The following is an 18,674-nucleotide window of genomic DNA, read 5'->3' on the forward strand; positions in this document are numbered from 1 at the left end:
GCTGCTGACAGGACGCGATGGATGGATATGAGAAAGATAGATGGATAGATAGATAGGAGATAGATGGATAGATAGATAGATAGATAGATAGGAGATAGATAGATAGATATGAGATAGATAGATAGATAGATAGATAGATAGATAGATAGGAGATAGATAGATATGAGATAGATAGGAGATAGATAGATAGATAGATAGATAGGAGATAGATAGATAGATAGATAGATAGGAGATAGATAGATAGATAGATAGATAGATAGATAGATAGATAGATAGGAGATAGATAGATAGATAGATAGATAGGAGATAGATAGATAGATAGATAGATAGATAGATAGAACTGCCTGCCATGGACTGAGAGGAGCCCGATATACCATGGACTCCTATACCCCCACCCTGGACCTGTCCCCACCCCCAACCCTACCCAATTATTTACCACATGCTTTGGCAATGCTAAAATGTATTTAGTCCTGCCAATAAAGCTGATTTGATTTGATTTGATTTGATAGATAGATAGGAGATAGATAGATATAAGATAGATAGATAGATAGATAGATAGAAGATAGATAGGAGATAGATAGATAGATAGATAGATAGATAGATATGAGATAGATATGAGATAGATAGATAGATAGATAGATAGATAGATAGATAGATAGATAGATAGATAGATAATAAAAATATTCCACGGCACTCCAGAGAAGTAAAATAAATGTGACTTTTAATTCACCACCGTTTCGGTCCGCACACTGGAACCTTCCTCAAGCAGTGATATACATAGTGGGTATAACGGCATATATATAGGGAGATCACCATTTTTTTTAATTTTCTGCATTTTTGGAGATTGGATCACTTCAACATCCGCTGGCACCCTTTTGCTCTTTGGACGTGCGGTGCGGTTCATACTATATAACATTTTTGCTAGATAGATAGATAGATAGATAGATAGTGTGGAGATTCGCTCTGGTAGGCAGGTCAGCGGACACGGTAAAGAGGCAACCACAAAGTCTTTAACTTAAACAGTTCGGTGTTTATTCACACAGAAGGCAAAACAAAATAACAGATCACAGTCTTGGTGTTCGTTCACACCATGGAAAGTCCACAGAACACAAACATTCACCTTGTTAGCAGTTTTTCATCAGCGGTCCCCGGCAGGCTTTAGGGGCCTGTTTTCCAGCATGCGGCTCTCAGCCCTTTTGCACGGCACACGCCTTCAGATCCCAAAACACAGTGACTCCACAGCTTCACTGTGAGATGGAGGATAATCCACACACCTGACAGTGCTGACTGCTTTATATAAGCCTCCCAAGACCGGGCCTGGAACGTGGGGAGTAGCCACCCACCCAGCACTTTGGCTATTCCCAGTAAGAGCCGTCCCGGATCAGCTTTACATCCATACTAACCAGCTGAAGTGTCAGACTGCAATCTGCAATACTGACACTTCAGGAAAAAAACGGCTGTTACCTCACCGAGGTCAGGAACCTCGGTGACACATACCGTCCATCAATGACGACCCCTTGTTCCTTCCTACATACCTCCCCCTTTGTTCAACCCTGAGGGAGTTGACACACATTAAACAGTGTACACGAGACAGGGCATTCGTGTTTCCTAGTAACCGGCCTGCCATTTGTTCCACAGAAAAAACAGAAATTTTGCAAAGACAGAAACCACCAGGTGATCCGGGCATTTATCTCCTTGGCTTGGCTCGTCCATTTGAGAGGGGAGTGGTCGGTCACCAGACGAAACTTTCTCCCCAATAAATAATAGCGGAGAGACTTGAGTGCCCACTTGATGGCCAGGCACTCTCTCTTCAATATACTCTACCTGGTCTCGGCTGGGGTGAGCTTCCAGCTGAGGAAGACAACGAGATGCTCCTCCCCGTTGACTTTCTTAGACAGTACAGCACCAAGACCCACCTCGGAGGCATCGGTCTGCACTATAAACTCCCTTTTGAAGCCGGGTGTCACCAAAACCGGGGAACCACACAGGGCTGACTTCAAAGCCTGACTTGTGTCCCTTCAAAAGGCCTGTCAATGGTGCGGCGACTGTAGAAAAGGTACGACTTTACCTGCAGAGTAGTGACAGGTCGTGGCCAATTCCTGAATTGCCTTAATTTTGTTCACCTGAGGTTTGATAATTCCGCGCCCAATTACATACCCCAGGTACTTGGTCTCTTCTAACCCTATCGTTCACTTTTTGGGTTAGCGGTTAAGCCATCCTTCCTAAGGGAGTCCACTACAGCCTGTACTTTAGGTAGGTGACTTACCCAGTCGGTACTGTGGATAACAATATCGTCCAGGTACGCCTAAGCGTACCGACCATGTGGGCGTAGTACAACATCCATTACCCTTTGAAATGTGGCGGGAGCGCCATGTAGACCAAAGGGTAATACCTTGTACTGATACAGCCCCTCTAGTGTGATGAAAGACGTTTTTTTCCTTGGCAGCCTCCGTCAAGGGTACCTGCCAGTACCCTTTGGTGAGGTCCAACACAGAAAAATACCGGGCGTGGCCTAACTTCTCAATAAGCTCATCCACTCGGGGCATGGGACATGCGTCAAACTTGGAAACCTCATTAAGTTTGCGGAAGTCGTTACAGAATCGTAATGTCCCGTCCGGCTTGGGTATTAAGACTATCGGACTGGCCCATTCACTTTTTGACTCCTCGATGACACCTAGCTGTAACATCAGCTGCACTTTCTCCGAGATGGCTTGTCGCAGAGCCTCGGGTACCTGGTATGGTTTCAACCGGATTCTGGCCTAAGGCTCAGTGACAATGTCATGTCGGATGATAGAAGTGCATACAGAAGGTCCGAAAACACATCCGTGTTTCTGCTCACGAACTCCCTGGCCTCCTGAGTATGTTTATAGGAAAGGTTGTCAGCAATCTTTACTGTGGCAACTGCTTCCCTCGTATCAGACCGCGGGACTGGAAACTCTACCCCCAAAAACCCGTCCGGGGGCTGTTGTCTGTACTGGTCTCCCTATCTTTCCACGGTTTCAGTAAGTTTACATGGTACACCTGCTCCGGCTTTCTCCGCCCGGGCTGCTGTACCCTGTAGGTTACCTCCCCAACTTTTTCGAGCACTTTGTAGGGACCCTGCCACCTAGCCAGGAACGTTTGCATGCATTCTCAACCAGTTGTGGGGATTCGCTCTGGTAGGCAGCTTAGCGGACGCAGTATTGAGGCAATCACAAAGTCTTTAACTTAAACAGTTCGGTGTTTATTCACACATAAGGAGAAACAAAATGACCGCAGTCTTGGTGTTTGTTCACACCATGGAAAGTCCACAGAGCAAAACGTTCACCTTGTTAGCAGTTTTTCATCAGCGGTCCACGGCAGGCTTTAGGGGCCTGTTCTCCAGCATGCGGCTCTCAGCCCTTTACACGGCACACGTCTTCAGATCCCAAACCACAGAGACTCCACAGCTTCACTGTGAGATGGAGGATAATCCACCCACCTGACAGTGCTGACTGCTTTTTATAAGCCTCCCAAGACCCGGCCTGGAACATGGGGAGTAGCCACCCACCCAGCACTTTGGCTATTCCCAGTAAGAGCCGTCCCGGATCAGCTTTACAGCCATACTAACCAGCTGAAGTGTCAGACTGCAATAATGACATTACAGGAAAAAAACAGCTCTTAGCTCACCGAGGCCAGGAACTTTGGTGACACGTACCGCCCATCAATGACGACCCCTTGTTCCTTCCTACAATAGATAGATAGATAGATCATACAGACACGGGTCTACCCAGCACAAATCTGATTAGATAAGAAACAATTTATGGGCTATTATGCAATTTTTGATTGTTTTTATACTTTCTGGCTACGTTCACAGGAGACTATTTTCAAGCCGCATCTAATCTGCATTATTTGCGGATCGCACACAGACCCACTCACTTCTAGAGATCCGTGCTGCCATGTTGCACATTATAGAGCAAGTCCTAATTTTGTCCATTTTGTGGACAGAACAGACATCTTTACAGTGGAGCCCGCAAACAGTGCAGGAGACACACGGACGGCATCCGTATTTTTCAGATCCGTAATTTGCGGACCACAAAACGCGTACGGTCGTGTAAATATAGCCTTACACTTTTTTTTCACTTTTGTGTGTTTAGCAGCATATTTTGCAGAATTTTGCATGAGATGCACCCCAAATATCGCTGTGGTGCACTGTGAGCTACACATGCCCCAGAACTAGGAGACGGACTATCATGTGCACGCATGTGCCTTTGGACCGCTTCCTTCTACCCACACCCCAGCCTGATTTTTTGGGGAAAAAGTCAAAAGTCAAAAGCCCCCAAAAAGCTACAAAGTTAAAAGCTAAATTTTGCCACTTTTCTACGCCAGAAAACTAGCATCGAAGCTTCATAAATCTACCTCACTGTGTATAAAAAGCATCAGGAAAAACACGACAAAATCCGCCTTCCCGCGCCACCAATTTTAGATCTGGAGTGAGTGGGGAGAAGTCACAGATAGCAGCGCGACAAACCGCTGCAACGCCATCTGCGCCTTAAATAAGCCGAATATAGGCGTATTTCCGGCTAATAGATTACCCCCTTAGTCTTCCCCTCTGCACCTGCCGTTAGAGTCCTCTAGTTTATGATGAGGGGTGCACCCTGTCAGAAATTAGGTGCATCTGTGGCAGTCCTTGCACCCGGCGTAAAAACCATACCAGCCCCTGGGGACTTGCAAGTATTTTACTTAAATAGTCACAAGTCCCTTAGTAAATAGGCCCCAAAGCTGAGGCCGCACCTAGACCTTCTGTATCGCCGCTTATTGATAATAACTGTGGAGTGACCGCAGCAGCGCAGATGATCGCACACAGCAGGTCTAGGTGCAGCCCCAGCCGAATTCTCTCCGGCCTTCCCCTGTTCATTCAGATCCTGCAGCTCCCTCTGAACGCTGCGCAGCCGCCTCATCCTCCATGGGATATCAATGAGGCTCAGGGGAGCAGAGATCACAGGACGGAGGAGGAGGAGATTGTAAGAAACTTCTAGCAGAAAGATCCCAGAGGGAGCAGCACATCTGCATCTATCTAGAGCCTGGGGGGTTACAGCGCTCCTGCCACCCACACCGTGATCTGCCAATACCACCATCATCCCACAACCAGGCCTCTCATCATCCAGGGAGACAAACATTTATACATCTTCTCTTCGTATAGACCGTCAGCCACAGATCAAGACTGTAAACTGGAATCTCCCAGGAGTTGGTGCCTTGTGAATGAGGCTCATTGGGCTGCCTGGCATGGAAAGGGTGCCTTGGGGTGGGGGAATCATTAGCAAAGGGCTGCATGCTAGGATAAAAAAAAAAAAAAAAACTGCCTGGCAAGTAAAGGGTGTCTGATGAGGTAACAGGCCAGCACAGGGTGGTCACCCATACACCGGGGCCTGGCACGTAAATGGTGCTTGATGCCTTGCATGCCCAGGGTAGGCGGTTAAACAGGTCAGGGTATGCTGTGGTTACCGGCCGGCCCTGCGCACAACCTCATAAGGGGGGTCTGAGGAAATGGTCCCTGGAAGTTGCTAAGGGGCTGCGGATATGGGGAGGCTTCTTAAAGGGGTTAAGCCTCATGCACAAAGTCCCGATTCATTTTAATGTGTGCATTCAGACATCAGTGTTTTAGCACGGTCCGTGGGTCCGTTTTTTTTTAGCACGGATGCGACTCTCGTATTTTGTCCGTGTTCCTCACGCCCATTAATAGTCTATGGGTCCGTGAAAACCACAGATGCCATCTGTGTTGCATCCGTGTGTTTCACGGATCATTAGGAAGAGATGCTTTGAAAATATTTTTTTTAGCTGTTCAGTGTCAGTGAAACCCGGAATGGCACACGGACAGCAAAATAACGGACACATGGACCCAACACGGATCCTTCACGGATGCATCACTGACCACCTGCTCACGGATTTGGACGTGTGAATGAGGCTTTATCCAGGATGAGAAAGACATGGCTGCTTTCTAAGACAGCACCACCCCTGTCCACAGGTTGTGTGAGGTATTGCAACTCAACCCCATTCCCTTGGGACAGGGAGGTGCTGTTTTTTTATTTATTTATTTATATATTTCTTTTCTTATCCTGGACGACCCCTTTAATTTCTCCTAGTCAACAGCCGTGAACTGCACGGTGGTAGCTTATACGCTGCAAACTGCTTGGCATGGAAAGGGTGTATGGTGGGTGTACGGTGGCATGGGGGGTATTAACTGTCAACAGCAAGAAACTACCTAGAGGAAGCGGAGGCCCAACAAGCCGCCTTGGCACAGCATAGTGACCACCCATTCATGGTGGCCTGGGGCATGAAAGGCGTCAGGATGATTGCAGAGAGGTCAGAACCGCCGCCACAAGAAACGCATGGCGGCCTCTTATAAACCGCAGCCTTGTACAGGCCCCTGATCTACTAAGGTTCAGCTGGCAGAGGGGGGCACTGGGGTAAGGTGGCTGCATGTCCGTCATGTACAGTATATGCAGTTTAGCATGGTGGGCAGGGATGCACCTATCTGGGGACATGCAGGGTGGTCTGGTATACAAAGGGTTACTGATGGGGATGGTGTCTGGCACCCTGAGAGCTGCAGCCAGAGGCAGTGGGGTCTGCCAGGGGCTCTCTCTGGGGGTCTCTCTGGGGGACCAGAACCAACAAGACATCAAGACAAGGATCTTCCCCTGAATCAGCCTGTAGAGCAGCAGCAGAACTACGACTCCCACCATCCCCCGGCTGGTGGGGCATGCTGAGACTTGCAGTGACACAACAGCTGGAGCAGGTGTTTGTACATGGTGATTACTGTGGGGCTCCCAGGAGATGGGCATGTGTCTGCAGAGAGCTGGATCCATGGCGCCCACCTCCTCCATCTCTGAGGCCCCTGCATGTTTTGCACGGTGCACGGAATGCACACACAAGGGGCAGGCAAGGGGGTTAAGGGGTTAAAGATGGAGGCACCGGGCAGCAGCCCCTAACCCCGCAGGAGTCCTCGCTCTGTCCCAGGCTGCGCTGTCTGTCGGATCAGCCTCGTTACATTGTATCCATCTGCAGCAGATACTGTACCAGCAGCACCCCACTGCACATCACGCTGCAGCCCTGACAGCGGCCACTCGGCTCCAGTCCCTCCTAGGAGCCCCGGAGATGCTGCAGAGCCTTGATTTCCTGCAAGTGGACTGAGGGGGGAAGCATTCTGCAAGATACCTTTAAGAGCAAGCAAAAAACAGGGAAAGGTTCTGTGATTTGCATGCTAAGCCCCTCCCGCCGCTGACGTCACTGCTGGAGAGGAATGCTGGCTTGAACAGTGCTGGATTCAGACAGCAGGCTTCAGCTGCTCCTGACAGACTCTGAGGTCTCCAGCAGACACCATCACTACTGCAAGACCCAGGATGAGGGATCTGTCTGCAGGGATCACCACCTGAGCACCTGCTGCCAAGGAATAGATCTGCCCCCTGCATCCTTCCCACACAACTTGTGCCAGACTTTCCCACACCTGCCTGGCTCTGTGGATTTGGCATTGCTGCTCCCCATTAGAAGACTCAGCCAGAACTTTGGATACACTTGTTCCTGGAGGGATCCAGCCTTTTGCTGCTGCATGGAATGCAGAAGGAGCTATTGAGTCCAGGGTTAGCTTTGAATGGTTCAACTTGCCAGCGGTGGGACTGCTATCCTTATTGTAGATGATGCTCTGGAGTTGCTGCAGAACTATCACACCACCATCTATGCCATAGAGGAATTAAAGGTAAGCCAGGATCCCCCTCCTTGTGCAGCTCCCATACAGTAACTGGGCTCCCAATTAGGATTCTGAGCGCAGAACTGTCAAGTCACATGAAAGTAACCCTTGTTCTTCACATGCAAATGCAATAAACTGCAACTGAGGAGAGGATGGTGATGCTAGAACTGTCCATCATCACCTCCATATACTGCAGGTGGCTGGGGAAGGCTTCCTCACCTCTCGCTAAATGTGTGTAATGCAAGATTGTAGCCTCCAGCGAGACAGCTGTGCCATCACCTAGCATCCCTCAGTCAGTGCATGCATGTACCTGCATCAGGTAAGAGGGGTGCAATAGCCTTGTGCAACTTGCCTGTTGTGTCTTATTCACACTGGTCTTGCAGATCTAGGGGATTGCGGTGATGGGCTGCAGAGTTATACAATGGTCAGGCAGGAGCACTTGGCTGCAGAGGCAGAAAACACTCCAGGCACTTGGTGGATGTGGAATAAAATAGGTGATGATTGCATAAGGGGAGCCAAATGCAACTGGTAGGGAGACCTAGAGACATGGAAACCCGGAGCTTGTGCGTCTGCAGGGGCTTCAGAAGGTGCACGATGCAAATAAATAAACAATTGACAAATTTAATTTCTAGTTACAATGTATATATAAATATAAACAAGGGAAATATAAAAAATATAATGTAGAATTAGAAGAATCGGCATAAAATAAATGTATCCTATGGGGGTCTGGTGCTATAGACAGTGCCCCGAGCCCCCGGCGTGTAGATCCTGCTAGGCACTTATGCTTAAAGACGTGCGCTATTTACCATGCCGAGCCAAATGCAGGAGTGGAGCTAGTTGTAGTGCTGAACAGTTCTTGCATATTCCAATGAACAGCCTCTCCGTTTAGCTGAGCCTAGTCTTTCAGCATCAGCTCAGTGTTATTATGTTGAGCCATTGGAAAGCAAAAAAAAATAAAAAAATAAAAAAAATCTACCCACAGGCTGCAGTAGATGCATAGCCAAAAAGGACCCCCTGACAGCAAAGATGCCAGGAGATGGGTCCGCGGAGAGGATCGGGGTTATATGAACGAGCAATTAACGGATTCATATAATTATTATTGTGAACTAGGAGAGCCCGGCCGCCTGATGCCACCGTCCTCTGCAGGGGGATATTGATTAATGGCTGTGCTGTAGATATATTCAACACGCACAAGTAGTGTCCAGGTAAAATCAATTTCAGAATAAAACGCTTTGCCACAGTTGCTTGAGTCGTACATAATGCAGACCAGTGCTCGGCATCAATCTTGGAGGAAGCTTTAAATTTCCCTGTCGAACAGAATGAGTCTGACAAGAAATATACATATACATCTTTCATGGAGTCTCTGGAGCCGTAAACTAAAAAGAATGGCTGCTTTAAATAGCAGCAGAAACTATCTGTGGTCGTCACCGACATCTATCTATCTTCCCATCTGCAAGGTGCACATAATTCCCCATATGTCGCCTCCATAATTCATGATACCGGGATACATGGTTTTTGCCTATCATACAGTAAATCCTGAATAATGATTTCTTATAGGGGGGGGGGGGTTGGAATGGAAGAAAATATGTGGTCAGGAAATGTGAAGATTCCAAGATTTATCTCACTTCTCCACCAATTTCCCACGCACAGTGTTCCGACTTAGTAGGACGCATGGGGGGTTTGAATTTGGAAATCTGAAGACGTCTCTTGGATTGTTCAAAAAATAAATAAAAAGATGTGTTGTTCTTAGAATGTGGGTCTTGGGAATTGTAATAGAGAGGGATACTGGTGGTGCTGGTCTTCCAATGTTGGCCAATGGATTATAGACTGGTAAAAAAAACTTCCCGTGTTCTCTTGTAGGTTTCTCAGATGCAACCTCCGTGTTGACAATGTGAACACAATTTTCCTTACCTTATCACCGTGCCCTCCTTGTTCTTCTCGGGGTGGGCGCCTTCTTCGGTGGAAGGCTGTTTTTATGCTTCAAGGATCATTTCAGTGCCACGTTGTACTGTCTATTCTGTGAGATTGGTTTTTTGACTGCATTGGAGAAGATCATTGATCTGAACTTGGGGTCTTCAGATAGATTTATATTCAACGTAGAGCAAAGTGATGAAGACGTTCACAAGCGAAGCTAAGGTCCTTATGGTAGTAAGGGATCAGGTTCACCATGATATAGTAAATGGTCGGTGGAACTGAAGACTGTATTTATGGTTGGTGCGGTCCAAAGGTTACTGTAACTGTGTGGTCCCCACTCACCAAAATACTTATGTCTAGAAAACCTTCCTAGATTACTTATATGGGTAACTTAGTAGAGCCAAGTAGCAAAAACATATGGGGTTAACAAAACAAAAGGGAAATAAGCAAAGCGAGCCCGGTCCAATGATGTATGAAGGAACCTCCACCTTACAGTGCTAGTAGGGTGAGTACAGCCCTGGGTAGACATGGTCCCCTGCCGTCCCACCTGGTTTATGAGTTTTCAACACCTCGTGCTCTTCACTTCTTCCCTTTCTCAAGGCGCTGTAGACTGTCATCATTCCAACAAATTGATGTAAAAAGTTCAAAACATAAAGCTTTAAAGGATCGTGTCTTTTCAGGTCTAGTCTGTGAATTAGAGGCAGATCCTTTGCAGAAAATATTTTTGAAAAAAGCTCCTGTGTCGGAGGATTTAAGCCAGTCCTCGTAATTGCCTCTAAAGTGTTATTTAGCAATCAAGACCTGGATTAGCAAGGTATGGATTTTCCAACTTGCAGTCATTGCCTTTTGTCATCTTCAGTGTGTAAATCTAAATATGAGGATGAAGTTTTTTGTTTTTGGTTTTTGGTCTGTTGCGAAAGTTTTAGTGTCTTGGAGACTTTGGTTCCCACTTAAGTGTAAACTCCCTGCTTCTGCATTTATTAACCATTCCATTAGGATACAGTAATTGACATGAGATCCAGTTGGGTGAGGATTTGGGCAGAGCCAGCGTTGAGTGCATCACTTTTTGGATATTTGGAGATGGCACCTTTGCCCAAGGTCAGATGTGGCGCAGCACAATAAAGTCCTGCCCGTGTCTTACCTGCCACATTACCTGTGTTTTCCATAGAATTTGGCTACTGAATAGTTCATGTGGATTATGCTCCATGGTGCAAGATCCGCATTGATGGAATGGAATTACCATTTTTGAGACGACCACTGAGGTTTAGGGTTCATCATTGCAGTAATTTGATTTCCACACCTGAATGAATTGCTCCCTAAGGTGAGACTCTTCCTTTACCTCTGAGCAGGGTCAGCGAGGAACTCTCGGTGGGGTCTTTTCCAGGCGCAGCGTTCGTGTCAGACACATTGATTTTGCTTTCCCATAAGATGTTATCTTTCTCATTAACAGTCATGATCCTTTAAGTAAATACGTTTTGTGTTTTTGTGCATGAGTGTGGAACCGGGGTCATCCTTGGAGACACGTCTTCATATGTTTTACCATTCAGCGGGCTTAATGATCAATTAGCTGCTGTATATGCAGAACTGATAACTGGTAAGAAAAGCAGAGAATTAGCAGAAGATGTCAACATGGTTACCCCCCCCCCCCCTCCAAACCTACTAAGATCTGTGACTCTTTGATGTCCGTGTGGATTGTGTTGTATCCAGGCACAAGATATGAAAGGTTTGACCATTGACCGTATAGATATTCTTATCACTGAAGTAACATCAAATTAAAACCTTGGGGATCAAACCAAATATTTCCATCTAGAATGGAGCCCTGAGCTTCCTCCCATACTGTTCTGTGTAACAACCTTGATGACCCCAGATACTCATCTATGTATCATTAGCGTGGTCTTTGTATGACATTCTATGGGTTGCATATATGAACACCCCCCGGGGCTGACAGAACCTTGTGCTCAGTTCTTGTAAGACAATGCGACATTTGAATGTATGGAGCCAAGACTTTCTACTGGCTGATTGACAGGTCTGGTGTGTAGATATGGATGCAGCAGAGCCGGGTTTGACAGGTCGTGATGTGTTATCACAAGGTTTTCATCAAAACCATTGACTTATTTCATCTCACTGAGACACAAAAAGCATCACCTTAGGATTTCATGACAAATCCAACTGCACAACATCTGTATCGCCCACCTACGGCTAGCATGGGGCCATGCAGTAGGTTGTGGAGTCAGTCATCATTACTAGTGGGGTCTAGATCTATGTAGGATGCATGGTTGATCCCAATAACTGGCAGGGCTATAGGCTTACAAAGGGGGCCGTGAGGGCACCTAGGAAGTTGGGTTCATACAAAGTAGAACATGATGTCATGTTATGTTAGTTGGGATAGGTAGAGCCATAGATCCCATCCAAGAAGAAGAAGGTCAATGTCAAAAACCAAAATAGGGCCCCCTGCTGTCTGATTCATGTCATTACACCCCATCAACCCCCCCCCCCCCCCCTTCTATTGGGGTCCAAGGAGCAGCATTGCTTTTATTACTATTATTGTGAACTAAAGGAGCTGTTCTTGCAGCTAAAGAGAAGAGTGATGGTGGCCGCCGTCACCCTTATCTGGACCCCATGGTCCACCATGTCTCCAAGTTTCCATCTGTATGGAATTTGGTTGGGGTATTGTTCTATTTGCAAAGACCTGCTTGTGTTTGTAGTCCCTGAGAAGGTCTACAGCCTTACTCTGCCCAGTGGACCTGATGCGTGAAGTCACCCGATAGGTGTCGATGCTGAGATCCTGGACTGAACGTGTTCTGCATCGATTTCTCTGCTGATCTTTTGATTCGACGTCTCTAATGAAGCTTTCGGGGATTGAATTGTCCTGACGTTCATTGTATTTCCTTTATTCCTTTCCATTCAAGATGAGATAACAAAGCGTTCAGTTTTTAGCTTTTGTAGATGGAATATCATTTACTATATAAAACTGCAGAGATAAAGGGTGGGCGCCTGGTAAGTGTCTGATCTAATGACTGTTCTCCTGTGGATTCTGGATCTTCTTCCTAGAACATCTCCTACCCTATTACTACAGGTGTAACCCCTTGTCACCAGAACTAATGATATGTTCCTCTCATCTTCCATGAATTGGTTAACCCTTTAGTCCCCATGTGCCGCCTATACTGAGCTGTTGTGACACGCGTCTTCCATAAGCATGCTCGCTGTGGAGGAGAAGAACAGATTTATGCACCTGAACTGAGTGAGTACCCTGGGTGTAGCATCAGCACCCCTAGCACATTACAGTATGGTGGCTTTTTGCTATAATGTGCATTTTCTGATGTATTGTGCTATTATACAACATACTTTTAATTTTCTTACACTAGGTGGTGGGGACCCCATGTTATTTGGCTATTTGGCCCGTTGAATAATAATTCTGCCCCTGATAGTACTAACTAACAATCAGTGACTGAACTCCTCATGGGGAAGGATGGCACTTGTTTTGCACTTCTGCCTTGCAGCCCCGAGTTCGAGTCCAACCATGGGCAACATCTGCATAGGATCTGCATGGTCTCTGTGGGACCTCCGGTTCCCCCCCCCCCCCCCAACACTCCAGAAAATTGGCTTTCTATGAAATTGACCTTAGTAGATCTGGAATTAGACTGTGGACGCCTCCGTAAGGCACTACGGAATATGTTGGAGCTGTATAAGTAACAGAGAATTCAATCTACGGGTAGCAGATCATTTCCCCATCTAATTCTAAGCCATTAAATAAGGAATTCGGGGTGTGAAGGCCGCTTTCACATCTGCGTTTTTGCTGTCCGAATTTTGAGAGACGGCACGGGTGCACGCCGTTCCGGTTTGTTTCATTTTGGTCCCCATTGACAATGAATGAGGACAAAACTGAAGCGTTTGCCCTCCGGTTTTGAGATTCGGTAGAGGAAACACAGATAAGGCTACTTTCACACTTGCAGCATTGGATTGCGGCAGGCAGTTCCGTCGCCGGATCCGTCAAAACGCATGCAAACTGATGGCAATTGTCAGATGGATCAGGATCCTGATCCATATGACAAATGCATTGAAAAACGGATCCGGCATTTCTTTTTTTAAATTTTTTTTGCGGTCTGAGCATGCGCAGACCTCAATGCCGGATCCGTTTTTCCAGACGGGGCCGTCATTAATGCATGTCAATGGGGAAAAAATGTCGGATCTGGCATTCCGGTAAGTGTTCTGGACTTTTGGACGCAGATAAAACCGTAGCATCCTGTGGTATTATCTCCGTCCTGAACAGTCAAAAAGACTGCACTGAAGACGTCCTGATGCATCCTGAACGGATCGCTCTCCAATCAGAATGCATTGGGATAAAACTGATCAGTTCTTTTCCGGTATTGAGCCCCTAGGACGGAACTTAATGCCGGAAAAGAATAACGCAACTGTGAAAGTGGCCTTAATTGGGGTTTGATCTACAGAAAAAAGTAACATTTGCTGAATGCCATTGATACAATGTTGCAGATGGCTGTAAAGGTCACAGGGGTCACATGATGTCCAGCACAACGGAATCACAAGTGAAGATGACTCTGATCTCGCCGCCGCCGCCGCCTTGAAGTCACCGTTACCTTTCTAGAATTGCGCTCCGTCTGTCTCTTAATGGTTACCACTCGCCATAGACCTCACAATGTAGAGATTGACTTTGTCAAGACAAATCTTTGTCCCCAGGAAGACGGAGAACTTACGCTGCGGCGAGCGGCCCTGCGCGGAACACAAGTCAGTGCTGTAATAAGCGCCAGTGATTGCCAAATGAGACATCAGGCGGAAAAAAAGTTGCAATGAATCAAAATGACATCCAGACTCCAATGTATCAATCTGGTGACCCCTCGTTAGATGTTCTGGGTGTGAGGAGGATAATTGGTGGGAAGCTGCAGTGAAGGAGCCTCTGAATGACTGGAATCATGAGAGGGGAAGTATGGAAGTGCGTGCGGCGGGGTCAGGGTTCTGCCGCCTGATCTTAAAGGGGCAGGCCAACTAATGAGCAATGATTAAAATGGATAAGGAGCAAGGGACAGCAGGGCTGCTTGCTTATTATCTTCAGATCAATATGTTGCCTTACCCCAGGATCTCTGCTTGCTTTGCTTGTAGCCTTTCTTTTTGTCATTATAAGACAAGATGTTTGCATCAAGGTATGAGGTTTATGAGGAACGGCGAGGAACTTGTAGAGATGTCTGGGTGTGTTAGCAGTGCCTGGTCACATCGCACTCTGCTGCATTGCTCCGGGTGGGATCTGTATACCCCGTCTATCATAATGAGGCCCCCCCCTTCCAGTGACTCCTTCCGCGCCTCGTGCTCCACTTTCTATTTATAGCAATGTTGCAGGAGGGTGCTCAGCTCCCATAGGGATAGGGGCCGCATCTGAAAAGGTTTACCCCTAACAGCACCACCTACAGGGAATAGTCCCTTACAGATGTAGCAGAGATGAGTGTGTGTTGTGGCACAGCTGCAGGTAAACCTATTGCAAAGATGTGCACAAAAAAGAGCTCAATGACAAATTCAGCTCAGCTACACGGTCTATATCGCTGACTAAGCTAATGTTCGCGGTTCCATGTTTGCTGTATCCAAGGATACATTCAACTCTCCGTTTCGGAGATCCGGCGCAAATGCCGGCTGTTGGCCGGACTAAAAAACGTTACATGCGATGTTTTTTGCCAGAAATTGGCCGGATCAACGCTGGACCCCTTTGCAATGAATGGGGATCTGGTGGTGAAGTAGAGGATGTGTCGGAACAGGGCCTGAGGCCTCTTTCACACGGCCGATCTTTTTATTTTTTTTCGTTGAAGGGCTTTTTTGTGTTCCATTCACGGTCCATATACGGAACTATTCATTTCAATGGTTCCGCAAAAAAAACGGAATGTACTCTGTATGCATTCCGTTTCCGTTTTTCCTTTCCGTTCAAAGATAGAACATGTTCTATTATTGTCCACAAATCACGTTCCGTGGCTCCGTTCAAGTCAATGGGTCTGCAAAAAAAAAAAAAGAAACGGAACACATACGTAAATGCATCAGTATGTCTTCTGTATCCGTTCCGTTTTTGCGGAACCATCTATTGAAAATGTTATGCCCAGCCCAAATTTTTTTTTTCTATCTAATTACTGTATATGCCATACGGAAAAACGGAACGGAAATGGAAACACAATGGAAACTAAAAAAACGGAACAACGGATCTTTGAAAGCCGTGCGGTTGTGTGAAAGAGGCCTAAGGCCTAGTTCAAACGATCGTTTTTTTTTTGGCGAGTGTACGGGCCGTTTTTTTGTGTTCCGTAGACGGTCCGTGTACGGAACCATTCATTTCAATGGTTCCGCATTAAAAACAGAATGTACTCCGTAAGCATTCCATTTCCGTATTTCGGTTTTTCCGTTCCGATGAAAGATAGAACATGTCCTATTATTGCCCACAAATCACGTTCCTTGGCTCCGTTCAAGTCAATGGGTCCGCAAAAAAAACGGAACCCATACGGAAATGCATCTGTATGTCTTCCATATCCGTTCCATTTTTGCGGAACCATCTATTGAAAATGTTATGCCCAGCCCAATTTTATCTATGTAATTACTGTATAATGTATATGCCATACTGAAAAAACGGAAAGGAAACTAAAAAACGGAAAAACGGATCCGTGAAAAACCGACCGCAAAAACTATAAAAGCCATACGTTCGTGTGAAAGAGGCCTAAGTGGGTTGATTTCCAGGAAGGGTTATAAGAGGGACAGTTTCTAGGACCTTCCTCGCCCTGCATTTGTGATGTACTGTATGGCACTGTATTATTGAAGCACCGTATGGCGGTAGTATATGGTGCATGACTCTACGATTACCACCTTTTTCTCATCTATTCTCCATTTTCTTACTTTCTCTCATTGTTTTGCCCCGGGGTCCGTACATTTCGCTCTGATCCTGATATCATATGGAAGGGGCTGCGCACAAGGACGTGAGATGTGGTACCAGGATCTGCATCTGCCTGGCGGTTATAGGGTTAACCAAAGCTGAATCTATCCCCGGGGGTCTCCTCTGCTGAGCGTCCTGGGTGAATATAATGGGGCTGCGTGTTTTCTCCATGTACGAGCCGTCCTTAGGACGTGACTTCTGCCTTCGGATCATGTGCAGGCTGCAGTACCGCCGAGGGCCACAGAGGGCGCTGCTTCATTGCAGTCGACAGCTCGCCGTGACATCTGGAAAACAAGATGATTTTATGATTACTATTTTCTTTCCCTGCATTTACCGTTCAAATTCTTAAAGCTATGAAATGATTGTGTATTATACGTGTATAACGAGCGCGCCCACGAGACTGGATCCTGCGACATCATGGCTCTTCTGATTGGGGTATTAACTGGATTACCGGGGAATCCTGCCCCATGTAATACAATGATATCTGAGCCTCTGGTAATCGGCCACGGTCTGCAGTGACCCCCTATACGCGCTGCCCACGGTCTGTGTGCGATTTTACGGTTCGTGCTGTGTGCAGCTAAACAACAACACTGAACCATCAACGCAGCAGACGCTTACGCTTGGTAACGCCAGCGCGGTGGCATCGGGTCTACCCAAATAAGTCATTAGAAATGGCAGTGGTCCAGCATAAAAGTTTAATTGGATGATTCTGGTTGTGCATTATCGCTGGCGGGATTAATATTAAATGTGTCGGACTGGAAGTGATTGATTTCAGATCCAGACAGTCAGCAAAGGATAGCGTCGCCATATAGGAGTTGCCATATAAGAGCTCATTGTAGGAGAAAGCCGCCATATAGGAGCTCATTGTCCTGTAAGAGAGCGTCGCCATATAGGAGCTCATTGTCCTGTAAGAGAGCGTCGCCATATAGGAGCTCATTGTCCTGTAGTAGAGTATCGCCATATAGGAGCTCATTGTCCTGTAAGAGAGCGTCGCCATATAGGAGATCATTGTCCTGTAGTAGAGTGTCGCCATATAGGAGCTCATTGTCCTGTAAGAGAGCATCGCCATATAGGAGCTCATTGTCCTGTAAGAGAGCGTCGCCATATAGGAGCTCATTGTCCTGTAAGAGAGCGTCGCCATATAGGAGCTCATTGTCCTGTAAGAGAGCGTCGCCATATAGGAACTCATTGTCCTGTAGGAGAGCATCGCCATATAGGAGCTCATTGTCCTGTAGGAGAGCATCGCCATATAGGAGCTCATTGTCCTGTAAGAGAGCATCGCCATATAGGAGCTCATTGTCCTGTAAGAGAGCGTCGCCATATAGGAGCTCATTGTCCTGTAGTAGAGCGTCGCTATATAGGAGCTCATTGTCCTGTAAGAGAGCATCGCCATATAGGAGCTCATTGTCCTGTAAGAGAGTGTCGCCATATAGGAGATCATTGTCCTGTAAGAGAGCATCGCCATATAGGAGCTCATTGTCCTGTAATAGAGCGTCGCCATATAGGAGATCATTGTCCTGTAGTAGAGTGTCGCCATATAGGAGATCATTGTCCTGTAAGAGAGCATCGCCATATAGGAGATCATTGTCCTGTAGTAGAGTGTCGCCATATAGGAGCTCATTGTCCTGTAAGAGAGTATCGCCATATAGGAGCTCATTGTCCTGTAATAGAGTGTCACCATATAGGAGCTCATTGTCCTGTAGGAGAGCATCGCCATATAGGAGCTCATTGTCCTGTAAGAGAGCATCGCCATATAGGAGCTCATTGTCCTGTAGTAGAGCGTCGCTATATAGGAGCTCATTGTCCTGTAAGAGAGCATCGCCATATAGGAGATCATTGTCCTGTAGTAGAGTGTCGCCATATAGGAGCTCATTGTCCTGTAATAGAGCGTCGCCATATAGGAGCTCATTGTCCTGTAAGAGAGCGTCGCCATATAGGAGCTCATTGTCCTGTAAGAGAGCGTCGCCATATAGGAGCTCATTGACCTGTATGTGGTGGTATGGTGTTGTTAGGATGACACTGGCACGTTGTTGTTAGGATGACACTGGCACGGTGTTGTTAGGATGACACTGGCACGGTGTTGTTAGGATGACACTGGCACGGTGTTGTTAGGATGACACTGGCACGGTGTTGTTAGGATGACACTGG

The 18,674-nt window shown here is 46.8% G+C and overlaps 1 protein-coding gene across 2 annotated transcripts in view; it reads left to right on the forward strand.

Annotated features, from left to right (window-relative positions):
- Positions 1–7,315: 7,315 nt before the first annotated feature.
- Positions 7,316–18,674, forward strand: part of PCDH11X (protocadherin 11 X-linked) — a 204,587-nt gene continuing 193,228 nt past the window's right edge. For both annotated transcript variants that reach the window (XM_044268644.1, XM_044268645.1), the window contains exon 1: positions 7,316–7,711. The gene's annotated coding sequence lies outside the window, so the exon portion shown is untranslated. The remainder of the gene's footprint in view (positions 7,712–18,674) is intronic.

Source organism: Bufo gargarizans, chromosome 9 (assembly GCF_014858855.1).
Source record: "Bufo gargarizans isolate SCDJY-AF-19 chromosome 9, ASM1485885v1, whole genome shotgun sequence".
In the NCBI taxonomy this organism is placed as follows: domain Eukaryota; kingdom Metazoa; phylum Chordata; class Amphibia; order Anura; family Bufonidae; genus Bufo; species Bufo gargarizans.